Source organism: Polyodon spathula, chromosome 4 (assembly GCF_017654505.1).
Source record: "Polyodon spathula isolate WHYD16114869_AA chromosome 4, ASM1765450v1, whole genome shotgun sequence".
NCBI classification, from domain to species: Eukaryota; Metazoa; Chordata; class Actinopteri; order Acipenseriformes; family Polyodontidae; genus Polyodon; species Polyodon spathula.
In genome coordinates this window covers 92,920,283-92,932,784 of record NC_054537.1, presented here as the reverse complement: position 1 = coordinate 92,932,784, position 12,502 = coordinate 92,920,283, and positions in this window count along the sequence as shown.

Below are 12,502 nucleotides of genomic sequence, written 5' to 3'. Positions count from 1 at the left end.
CTTCCAAGCCAAAGGCTGGGAAGCATATTGTTATTGTTAAGGTTTCTTTTTTTTTTCTTCCCAAAACTTTAAAATTGCTGCTGCTTCAAGGCTGTGTGACTGATCAGGTTCTGGCTTGGCAGGTAACAAGCTGGATACACTGGCTGTCTGATGCTGAAAATTTTTTACTTAGCTCAGTCCAAACAGTTGTCATGCTGATGTGCTGGGGAGACCTCACTGGGTTGATCCCCAGAGCAAGCATCATAGCCGTTGTGTGTGCTGATGCGCTGGGGAGGCAAAATAAGCTGATCACTGGAGACAGCATTACACTTCAGCCATCAACACCAGGCAGAAGGATATCAACATCATCAGATGGAAAGAAATGCAAATGGAGGGAGATGCAGATGGATTACATTAGTTTACTGTAAAGCTATGTCTTAGATGATGCTTATCTTGGCGAGAGCCATGTTCAAATCCGCATTAGTTTTAACATCTACTCTCATGTAATGGAAATCTGCACTTTTTTTTTTGAAGTAATGCATTTTGAATTAAGCCCTGTTAATTCATGTGGATTTAATTACTCATATTCATTCTATGTTCCTTTGTAACAAACCCAGTTTAAGAAAGATCGTACGATTATCAGTCATCCCCCAAACTGGAATGCAGACAGATAATTTGCATTTGGAGAAGAATTTCTCTCCCTAAAAGAAAACTACATGGAAACCCAAATTGCCGGAAAGATACTACCAAAATAGTGTGAGAAAAAGGTGAGATTTATTTGGCTTTTTACATGGAAATGACACCATAGAATCAATTATACTGTGTGGTAACACTAATTAAACCTTTGTGTTGTATACTGAAGCAAAACCAATATGGGAAAATATTATGTAAGGAGTGTACAGTACACATAACATTTACCACAAAAATCCTCTAGAGCCCCTTTCACATTGGCATGCTCTACTCAAGTCATGACCCGGTGTCATGCGGGTCGGCTATGTGATTTCACACTGCTTTTGATAAAGTAGGGTTGACCTGGGTGACAGACGCAAGCACGCAATGCGGGTATCAATGCCCCGGAAGCAGCTTGTTACTGACGCTTCCATCCAAGCTTCTTTGGATTGAACTGTCGGCCCAAATGTTGATTAGAGCAAATGTTTCTTCATCCCTGCTGCAATCTGGCTCATGGTTTGTGTCAAGCAACAACAATATGTCTAAACAGAATAAACAGAAATGGTTGCTGCGATCCGGGTCAACCCAGGTACGTGGTTTCACACCACACAGGATTGTAGCCGTGACCCGGGTAGACAGAACTTGGGTCGGGACCCGGGTAGGAGTACAGTGTGCAAGGAGCTTTAGTGAAGCTCTGTAGGAAACTGTTTAAACTGTGCCCTACAAGTTTATATACTAAACAAATAGCTTGTACATTAAGGAGCAAGTAGACAGTTTAGGAGCAAAGTGTTCATAAGAAAAATATAATAATATTTAATTAATTCTGACTGAACATGTATCGCTTAACATACATACCAATATTTCTATAGCACATGGTATGATCATTTAATTGAACTATTTTATTTAAATTACAGGCAAGCAGATGAAATTATAAAGTAAACAGGCCATGCACTAGAGTGTAATTGACTGTATAAATGTGGTTTACATTGTAGTGTTTGCAAATGATCCACTGCCTGTCCCTGTGTTCCAAAGTATCATTATGTGAGACCATTTGGCTAGCAATTATTTACAAGGATATTGAACCATACCTAACATATTAAATTAACAACCATTGGTCACATATCTTGTTTAATAAAACAACCATTCAGTTTTTGGATCTTATTGTGGATTTGGGCAAAGCGAGCAACAGGGAATTCTGGGGAACTGACAATCCTTAACCCCCCCCCATTAGGAGTGAGCAAACAGAAATTCAGTTGTGTGACGCAAGAAAAAAAAATCAAGGATGATTATTTTTGCTTGATCTCCTTATTTACCCAGTCAGAACTAAAGAGAAACAAAACCACAAACCAGAAAATTGAATAAGGAAATATTTAATAAGTACTCTTTTTTTATTACACGCAATAAAATGTTACATGTTTCAAAAGGTACTTTGTCATTTAATAATAAATGTAATACAGTAATATAGTATACACAGCACACAAGGCAAGAAACCAAATATAACAAAAACATTGTGGACTCCCTTCGTACTGATGAATCCTAAGTGATGTCATCAGTAAAAAAAACTTGCCTGTCTTTCTCTCAAGCAACATGATCATGATTCATACCCTGCCTGGCAACAGACATGTCAAGATTAAGTTTTGAGTGGTGGAGGCTAGCTGTAAACTTGGATCGTGTAGCCAATACAAATACAGTACAATTTGACAGAGAGAGGGTGATTGAAGGTGGAATACACACAGAATCACACCCATTTTGAGGCTACAGAAAAATAAAAATGGGTGTGATTCTGTCATATTAACCAATAGCAATACAGTAGTTTGAAACAGTACAGTAGGAAAGTTTGAAAATGTATGGAACAGGCGCTTGAGGCTAAACGAAACCCACCCACGATACATGGCTATCCCAGATCAGTATGGTTATTGCATTGCGGTTATTGCATCTGTAGCCTCTTATGACAAGCCCCCATAGTTACATAGTGTATAAACTATCCCTGAAAACTGGTTAAGTAACTTCTTTTATAATCAAAATAATATGGTAATAGTTTGTTTGACAATTATTTGTACAATACCTGTAACAGTCACTCTCCACCCTACGTGTCCATATTTTCTTGGTCTCATCAATGGTTAATAGTCAGGTTTTACTGTACATTTGTCAGTTTCACTATGTTTTGCCATTTTCTGGATCTTTGGCGGGTTCTCAATGGCATTATAAAGAGAAGACAGTTACAGCACGGGGTAAGGAAACTGAATGAAAGGTTAATGAAACTTCCTGTGTTCTGGGATGAACAAGCAATCCTGTTATCAGTGGCCCTCTCTCTCACTAGATGTTTGTCCCTGTTTTGGTATTAGTACAAAGACACAAAAAAATATTTACTTATAAATCACATATCTGAGATCTACCAATCAGTGAGGTATTTGACAACAATTCCAGTGCATCTTATCTTGTGTACAGATAAGTGGTGTGCAGAAACTCGCTACTCATACTCGGAATTGCCTTCAATTGGCATTCCGAGATTGAGATGCATGTCTTATACAATAAAAGACTAAACACACAACCTATTAACTTATAGTATAAAACCAGCAAAATCCTACTCTAAAATATAATTTAATTTCTGCAACTCCTCTATGTTGTTTCTTGTTGTTTCATACCAGTTCAATTACCTTTTCACATGCTTAGAAATACGACCTGTAGACTCTGAGTGGAAACAAAATACACACAGATAAAACGCAGGCTTTGATATTTTTACTGTGTGTGATTTATCACTATATCCTGTGTCACTATAGTCAGTTATAGTTAACTCTCTCGCTCTCTCTCTTACATCAGCCTTGTTGTGTTTTTTTCAACAGCAAAGTGATGTAACCTACAACCTAGACTGCCCAGGGTAAGTGATTAACTCAAAGTTTCTCACACACTTCTGCATGATATACTGCAGTCAGCATTGAAGACAAAGAGGAATGGAGACAGTAAATACCCGGATAAAGCTGACACTTCAGCAATAACTTTGACTTATGTGTATCAGTGAGAACAGGGATGTCTGAGTTCCTGTAAAACAAGGGTACCTATAACAGTAGAGTATGGCAAACTTAAATAAAATCAATGACTATGATGAAGGCAGCCGCTGCTAATAATGTTCCCTTCCGTGACTCAGCAGAAGCTCTGGATCTGGTTGCTGCAGCTGCAACCTTTTCTTAAGCTTGTCTGATTGCAAGACATTGACCCCATTGGCAGTCCATGACTTCCTCAAGAAGAAGGGTGCCTGCCATGCAGCCCTCTCATTACAAAGATTCGAACACCCACTATGAGACAGATCTAGAAAGACACATTCACACAAAAATATTCTTAATGACTTCATTGGTCACCAGCACCTGAGTCACTTGAAGAAAATCAAATGCTAGAGGAAAACTGCAAGGACCTTTGTTCCAGAAAATGTTGGCAATCGTGAGTCCAGATGTTTCAACCAACAAATGTTGACCCCGGCAAGGGGCATCAGTACAGGCATTTACAAGAGAAGTCATGTAACAAACTTGAGTTTTTTTGTTGCTTGCTGCTACCCTGTTATGACTCATGACAATGGTAAGACCATAACTGAGCACATCCCCTCAATATGTTGGTCAACAATGGGCCCATGAGCCCGATAAGAGTTCTGCAGCACAAAAGTATCACGTTTAGAAAAAGAAGATTGAAACCTAATCCACAAACACACTGTGGATTAAAAGATTACATATAGTCTTTCAACAAGGAACCACTTTAGAATTAACCTGAACACCCCCTCTATGCAGTGTGTCCAATGCTCATAGTAAGACACTAATGTGGATAATATCCAGAAAGCTTGAAATAATCTTGTAAAGGTTGGCAGTGAGACAACTGAGAAAGCCTTTGGAACAATGAAAAGCACACATGCATTGGTACATAATACAGTACATAGATACTGAAGAACTGAACTGCAGCAAACATGTTACAAGCAATAGAGAGACCCCCAGCTTGTCCACAGCCACCTTGTTGGGCAAGAGGAAGGTTTGAAAGGGTAATGACTGTAGTATCAGCAGTATAGAGATAGGATTTTGTAATTATGTGATTGTTTTAATATTAGAGTTAGGCATGTACAGAGGTCTGTCTACGAGTACGAGTTCTAAAAAATACTCTGGTATCTTTGTTGTCTTTCAAGTAATTTCAACCTATTATCTTGCAACATAGCTTTTCACTGATTGTATAAGAAAGACACTTCTCTTTCCTATTGTGATCTGTTAAAACTCTTTATTACTGGAAATTAGGAGAAATATATTTTTTAATAATTTAGTGTGCCCAATTATTTTACACACAATTATTTTTTCTCCTCACCGCAGCAATTTCCCACACAGCTCAGGAGAACTGAAGGCTCAGTGGGCGTCCTCTGATCCCACGACCAAGCCAGCTTCTTTTACACCCAGCAGGGTTTGCTGTGGCGCAATAAGGAGAAACAGTCCATGCTGGTTTTGGCTCCCTAACCCATGAGAGCGTCAGAGCCAATGCGACCCAGCGAAGAGCAGCGACTCTGCACAGGCAGGACCTGCGTTGACTCACCCTGCACACCACATGGCTGTACTTTTACCAAGTGAGATTACAGACAGTTAAGCATCAGTTTTGACAATTATTATCCTCTTCATCAACCTTCCCCCTCTTTTCAATGAAAATATTAGCAATAACCAGTACATAATAAAGTTAGAGGACGTTGAGTGTCTGTGTATAGGTTATATTGACACTCCTAGATTTAGTCCCTCATTCACAGATGTTCACTATCCTATAACTCTAAAATATATCACATCAGATTTCAGTTCCCTATGAAAACACCTGCAATGTTAATCTATCTAGCAAAACTAAACCTACAGTATACAGTGCAGTGGCTTCTCAAATTTCTCTTTAGGACATCGCTCAGCATACTTTATATATGGCTTTCTCTGGAGTTGCCCCAATAGTTGCGTTCCTTTAATACCTGGCATTGGTTTGCAAGCACTTTTGAATTGCAGCACTAATGACATAATGAATTAAAGAAATGATTTGAATTTGAAAAGCGCTTCTTCAAGCAGAATAGCTATTAAGGAGGCCATATGCCCAAGTTTAAGTGTTAAGCAGTTTGTTAAGTCTACTTGGGGTACAAGAGATAATAAACATAAATTATAGCTAATATCCTATATCAGTGATTATTTTTTTTAAATAAAAATTACTGACACAGAGAAAACGTTCTTGAATCACCATTGCAGCATAATAGCCCTAATCTATATTTACCGGAGTGTGTCCTTAGCAAAAACAAGACAAACCACTGATAAACGCCTCACCTTGACAATACATATGGGTTATTGCCTCCTTCATGCATGGATAATCATGTGTTATGACTTAAAGATTCCCTAATATCATTTTTTTAATATCGTAAGTTTTAATTACATAGTTTACATTTACAAAAAAAAAGAAAACATTGAATTTGAAATGCATTAACACATTTTCTCACTTGCCCACTTGTTATCTATTAGAATATATAAAGGTGCTAATTGTTACTATGCTGCATTTGTCTCACGGATATAAATGTGACTTGAATTTGCTGTTTTTCTGACAGCTAAACACTACCTAGCTGGAAAATTCTCGTCATTAAACAGAGGATTACTCTCAAATATAGTTCCAAATATTATGAGTGATAGCTGAGTGAATGTAAAATGTAATAAATACAAACATTAATATTGCATTCATAAATACATCAATTCTTTAACACGTGTACTTCTCTTAGTGGTCATTAGTGGCTAACATGCTGTTCTGTGGCCACTGCATTCCCTTTTCTGGTTTTGCTTCTTATTTTATGCGTGGGCTGCAGTATATTGATACTCTTGCTAACAACAGTGAGTGGCCAGTATTTCCAACTTTTGAATCACTAGTTGTATAGATGCACAAGTTATATTCAGTGTGTACACTGGGATTTATCTAGGTTGTTTTTTCTAACCTATGTATCTGTGGTCAAGAATATTGACATTTCAGAAACAATTTGTATTACAAATCATTAATATAATCCCCAATTTATACAGTGTCTAATATTTTCACAAAAGGGTAAAACAGGTATGCAGTAAAAAGTTGCATTAAAAAAAAAGCCCTTTTGGGGTGAAAATCTGTAGCATTCTGTGCATTTTGAAATTGTACTTTTTATTTTACCAGAGTCTATGTTCAGAGACCTTTCTTCCCTTTTTATAGTTGCATAACAAAAAGATACAATTTCATTTTTTTTCTGTTCTTTTATACATAATTATTTTGTCTACATTTTTAACAAGAACAGAAAACGTACATGCATTGAAATATACTCATAATTGAACTTCACACCATTGCAAACAGTGGAACAAATATTTATTTTTGAAATTGATTGCCTTCTATTTGTATGAGTTACCAATAACGCTGTGGAATGGCTTTTTACATACCTTGTTTAAGTCCTGTTAAGCCACTTAACTTATCAGAATCAAATCCAGCAGTGACTAAAATGTGTATTATGCTTGACAAAGGTTCATGGATAAATGTGTGAGTGCTGTAGGAATGGTCCACTTGCAACTAGTGCCATCTAGTGTATGGGGTACAACTATACTGCAGAATTATTTGTGTCTTTACTTTTGCTTTTTATCAGTGATGGGTGACTGTGGCAAGGTTAACCGACCCTGTACGTGTAAAAAGTGTATTTTTGTTTTCTTATAAGTAAAGTTTGCTTAGAATGTTAGTTTGTGATAGATATGGCAGGCCTAGGGTCTGGGAATCCCTTTAAATTAGGACAAGTGTGGAATGTGGCCAATTATGAATTAACCCCAGCCACATGTCTGTTAAAAGGAGTTGGAAAAAGCCAGTTCCATTGTTCTTTGCCTACCAGCTTGAAGCCTCACGACTTTGTGTATATCCAGGGTAAGTAAACCAACTACTGTGTGTTTAACCAGGGTCGTAAGTACAACTGAGGACCTCTGTGTGTTTAACCGGGATCCTTAATATATAGAATTGGAATTAGTTTATAGGGTGTTAATCCCACCCAGTTAAGTCAAGGGTTTCTGGAACAGGAACTCCCTTCTAGAGCTTCTAGAGTCATTTTTGGCAAGCTGTTTTGTTTTGTATTTCTGTATTTATTTTGCTTGTACTTGTGTGCATGTTTTTCAGCATGGGATCTTAACCTAGTGGTGGCCACCTGCAACTGCATTAAGTATGGTAAATATTGTGAAGAAAGTGCATCTTGGTGGCGTGGCAAACTAAACTTCCGTCTCGATCTCCTGCATCTCCTGTCTATGAACGGATACCCACACATTCCTTCTACAAGGACAAAACAGGGTTGAGCAAACCTTAGTCTTTGTAAGATTACACTGACTTGCTTGTGTGTAGCCAGCTTGCTTTAAAATCTCCAACCCTCCTGCTTCACGGCTGAATCAGTGCCATATCTGTGATGGATTGAGGCAGATCTCAATGCAGCCGTGGCTGAAAACAGCTTAATCTTCACTTGGTACACATGCATGAACATGATAACGTGGATGCTGTTCGCTGCACAGGGTTATTAAGTCTTTGCTGCCAGGACGCTGCCACAGACATTGTTTGTGTTTGGTGGTGGTATTTGTTTAGACTGAAAGCGCAATTACTCTTAAGGAAGAGGTACATAAAGGTACACGTTTAGAATTTACAGCCAGACTGTCATTCACAATCTTGTTGCAGGTTTAAACGTACCTGGATCAAAGGATAGATTTTTCCCATTGGTGTGTGTTGGGGTGGGGGAGTCAATTCACAGAAATGGGGTAGAGGTAAATGTTTCACATTTTTTGCTGCACCATCATTGCATAAATATAAAAGTATCTTATTACATATTAAGCTGAGACACCTACCAGGCACATTTTTCAAACAGTGCAATAGGTCAAATAAAAACTGTGAGTAGTGTTAAGACTTGACTAGCAAGGTCAACCTGACAGCATTTTGGATTAACAAATATTCTTTAGCATACATGGTAATGTAGGAATCCTTCCACTGTAGTTGGGCATCATAGATATCCAAATTAAAGTTAAAGATTGGCAAGAAACCATTATTGGATAATGTTATATGAGGTGTTATTTGATGATGACCCTGAGCTTGATTTCTAATACGATCATAAGATAATATAGGGGTTACTTTGAAGAGTTTAAAGATTCTTGATGTCTGGGAGATAAAGGAGGTACGAGGTTCAGGAATAGGTGAAAGTGCAAGACATATACAAGAACAGACCTAGAAAAAGAAGTCTAGAATAAAAGCTGGGGGTGGTGCGCAGAAGAGGTGCCTTGTTTGCATCTAACAATAAATTGTTCTCTGTAGAGGCTCCAGTAAGTTTATATAGAGTAGAAATAGTTACAGGTATAAATGTTGTTTTCAAACTAAATGCCCCCAAAAATAAAACAGCTTTTGGAGCAACCATATTAGAACATCATCTGTTGGTGCTTCAATAAAACCCTTTGTTGTGTTCTGTTCCATCTCAGACATTGCACATCTTTACTGGCGAGGATTATTGTGTCATACACTTATTTTATATTTGATCTAAGTCATAATATGACAACACAAAACCATTTGTGTACTATTGCATTTGATTTTATAACCTCTGCTTGGTAATAATTATCTTACACATATCTTATCAAACCCCAGATGTGCAATTATGTCAGCATAATTAAATGATTGTGTTAATAGTATTAACTGAATTAAAATGTAGTTACCACTTTAATTAATTATAAATAATGTTCACTAAAATAAGCCTTGAAAAATGTTGATTCTGCTCTATTGCTAATGAGCCTGAAGACAGTTTTTGCAGATGCTGTCAGAAGGCCAATGGTTGTATTTATATTCATGTTGGTACTGCATTTCTTCACTTTGCATTCACTGACAATCTATCTAGTATTTGGAAGTTCTATCCAGTATTTAGAAGTTAGAGCGTGATGGAGAATGTCACTCATATAGATCGAACTGGTTTATTATAGTAGCTTGTTTTAACATTTCCGTTCCTCTCGTCTCATGTTCTTACTTTTAGAATTCTTATGGTAGCCTTTTCTCACAATATGAAACTATAACCCATTCTGAGCCCTCTTAAAACTCGTAAAACACTATAAACAGAAATTTAAAACTATGTTCATATTTTAAATGACTCACCTTGGCTAAACTCCAGCTACATGTTAGCAAAAATATAAACTGCCAAATTACATAAAAATAAATTAGGGCTGTCAATTAATAGCAGTTATGTGGGATTACATGAGCTCGACCCTTGAAGTCTCTCATCAAACTTAAACTAGAAATTAAAAGTTTGGAAGTCATCTTTGATCCTGATCTATCATTTGAGACTCATTAGGGGAGTTACTAAAGTATATTTTTAAGATTTGAGAAATAAAGCCAAACTTAGAACAATTATTTCTGTATCTGATGCCGAGAGACCAATGCATGCCTTTGTTTCATCTAGAACGGATTACTGTAATGCACTTTTTTTCTGGTGTCCCAAAACATACTATCCTGCTTGCAGCTTGTTCAAAATACCGCTGCTAGAATTCTGACTAAAACCAGGAAATGTAAACATATTACCCCTATTTTGGCCTCCTTACACTGGCACCTTATGCAGTATAATTGATTTTAAGATTTTGCTGTTAATTTACAAGGTCCTAAATGGATTAGCACCAAGTTATATGCAGGAGTTACTGTCCCCGTATCTTCCAAACCGCACTCTGAGATCACAGGATACAGGCCTGCTGGTTATTCCTAGGGTCAACAAAAGCAGCACGGGCGGGAGGAAGGGCTCTTGTAGAGCTCCTAAATTATGGAATGCTCTGCCTTAGTTTGTCAGGGAAGCTGGGACGTTACAATTTTCAAGTCAAGACTAAAAAAAACTTTATCTTAACCGGTTTTAATGTTACTTTAAAATAACTGGTTTTGTATTATGTGTATACTGTTATTTAAATATGTTACTTAAATAGTTTGATTGTGGCAGTTGTATGTGTGACGTGCTATATGATGTATTGTGGTTTGTTCTTTTATTCTGCTATGTACTGTACAGCGTACTGTGTGCTTTGCGATACTTTTGTATAAAAGGCGCTATATAAATGCAATAAATAAATACTGTTCTGCGATTAATGCATTTTTTTTTTTTTAAATGACTATTTTCAATGCGCATTAATCGCCCTCTGTCTTGACCCTCTCGGGATATCATAATTCAGTTTATCTTTAGGTACTTTTCTTGAGTGCACTCACGGGTATCCAACTGTGTAGACTCAGCTTTATGTCTATCAATTCTGGTGGGTTCAGCTACGCTTGCTGAAGCGGTTTCAATCTCTTCTCCCACCACTGGTTTTAAATACGAATATAACCATCTTGTTTTATTTCATACATCAATCACATAGTGTACGCCCCCAAACGTTACTCAGAGCAGTTCTCTACTAATTTTGCATTCTGTGTACTTAGAATAAAATCAGTTCATGACATTAGCAACCTGATATAACTGACATTGCGCCACCTACTGGTACACTCCAGTTAATGTTTTACTTTTAAAACGCTTCATATGTTACTGATAGTGAATGCACAAACACGTGAGCACCCGCTAATTTTTCCCCATGGGTGCTCAAGCCCTAGAAAACCTACAGAGTTGGTGCCTATGCGTGTAATAGGCTACATTCAGGGGTGCACGCTGTATAACCAATGCTGTTACAAAGTGGATAGCTACCGGCTTTTAATTTTACTTCAATTATCACTTGTATTCAAAAAGGTGAAACGGTTTATGGGTTTATGAGTATAAAGGATACTCTTTTAAAGGAAACTGATAAGAACATATACAGTTTAATTTGAAATGCAGTAAGGAGAGTAATAAACTGACTTTGTCATGATTGATCAGTTGGTTCCAACAATTTAACAGCACATGCTGTAATAATTATGTGTAAATAAATATAAAACCATAAAGAGGGGCCAACAACATGAATTAAAATAAATAACATGAATTTGAGATCATCTGGACTAACGGTTCACAGAGAGATCTGGACCAATCGCCTCAGTTGCTACAGGCATGCGTGCTCTGCTGCCAGGGTGAAATACTTCTCACAAATCATATCGATGGGACATTGTAAGCAAAATATTCTCTTTAAAACCATTGATCAAATCCTGCATCCAGCCATTGATAAATCCATCTCCCATTCATCCTCCTCTCTTATGCCATGATTTCTCCTCTTTCTTTAGGAACAAAATTGACACAATTTTTTCTACGCTCTCCTGCCACACTCCCAGTATATTACTCGACCACCTTGACTCCCCTCCGATTGTCCCTCCTGCTCTCTCTTCCTTCTCTCCTCTCTCCATTACTGATGTCTCCAGCCTATTGTTGAAATCAACTACTGCCACGTGCCCCTTGGAGCCTGGATTCAGGCCTGGTTCCTGCTGCCCTCAAAACTGCCCGAGTAACGCCAGTGTTCAAAAAAACTTCTCCTAGTAGAATCAAAAACTCAACTCAAGAATCTCAATATTGCTGCCTTGAACCTCGGAAACTGTCTCCTGCTGCCTTCCCCCACAGTACAATGCCTCATGTACTTCTGGATACTAACCTCTCCTTTGATGCTCCTCTGTACAAAAATCCTCCTTCTACCACCTCAGAAACATCTCAAAGATCCGTCCCTACCTTTCCTTCCCGGGTGCAGAGATAGTCTTGACTAGACTACTGCAACTCTCTCTATGGTGGTCTTCCATCACACGCAATTAACCAATTGCAGCTGGTTCAAAATGCCGCTGCTGGTATCCTTACCAGATGGAAAAACACGATCACATTACCCCGTCTTGCCCAGCTGCACTGACTACCTGTAAAGTTCAGGATCACTTTTAAAATTCTCCTGCTTGCCTACAA